The sequence below is a fragment of the Elephantulus edwardii genome, unplaced genomic scaffold, assembly GCF_000299155.1.
Source record: "Elephantulus edwardii isolate Elephantulus edwardi_28Jun2011 unplaced genomic scaffold, EleEdw1.0 scaffold00013, whole genome shotgun sequence".
Taxonomy (NCBI): domain Eukaryota; kingdom Metazoa; phylum Chordata; class Mammalia; order Macroscelidea; family Macroscelididae; genus Elephantulus; species Elephantulus edwardii.
The window spans coordinates 3,168,396-3,169,046 of record NW_006399763.1 but is presented as its reverse complement, the minus strand read 5'-3'; positions in this window follow the sequence as shown (position 1 = coordinate 3,169,046).

Sequence of the window (651 nt, the reverse complement as noted above, 5' to 3'; positions counted from 1 at the left end):
CACCCATTTTGAATAATATTTCATGAGTTCCTTGTTTTTCAATGTAGCATAGTATTCCATTGTGTGAATATACCACAGCTTCTCTATCCATTTGTTTGTTGATGGTACAAAAATAACTTTTAGAATTATGTTATAAAATGTTAACAATTTATAACATGAAAAAGGTAATTAAAAATACAGGAAAGGGCAGGAAAAGACCAGAATGGATTTTCAGAGGACTCTGAAGATTGCCTTTGAACCTTGAATAACTAGAGTGAAAGGAAGGACTGCTGAAATAAAAGAAGAGCAGCTCTAAAAGACAAAGTATTATACCCAAAGGTGCAAAGATCTGGAGTTAGCAGATGAGTGAGCACACACTTGGCATTTCTCAAGCTGAAAGAAAATAAAGGGAAATCAAACCACAAGTTGCAAAATTAAATCATGCAATGGGAAAATTACTAAATGGTGAAGAAAGGTGAACAGAATACAAAGTTACTCAACCAAATAAAAACTAGCCAGTATTCAACAATATAAGGAGGTTGATCATAACTGATAGTATTCTATATCGGATCCAAGGTGGCGGCAGAGGCAGAGACAGCGTGGTGAGCTGCGGGAGCAGTGAACCACTTAAAGCAGGGCCATTATGGCCTTCCACAGACTTCGGCTTATTGA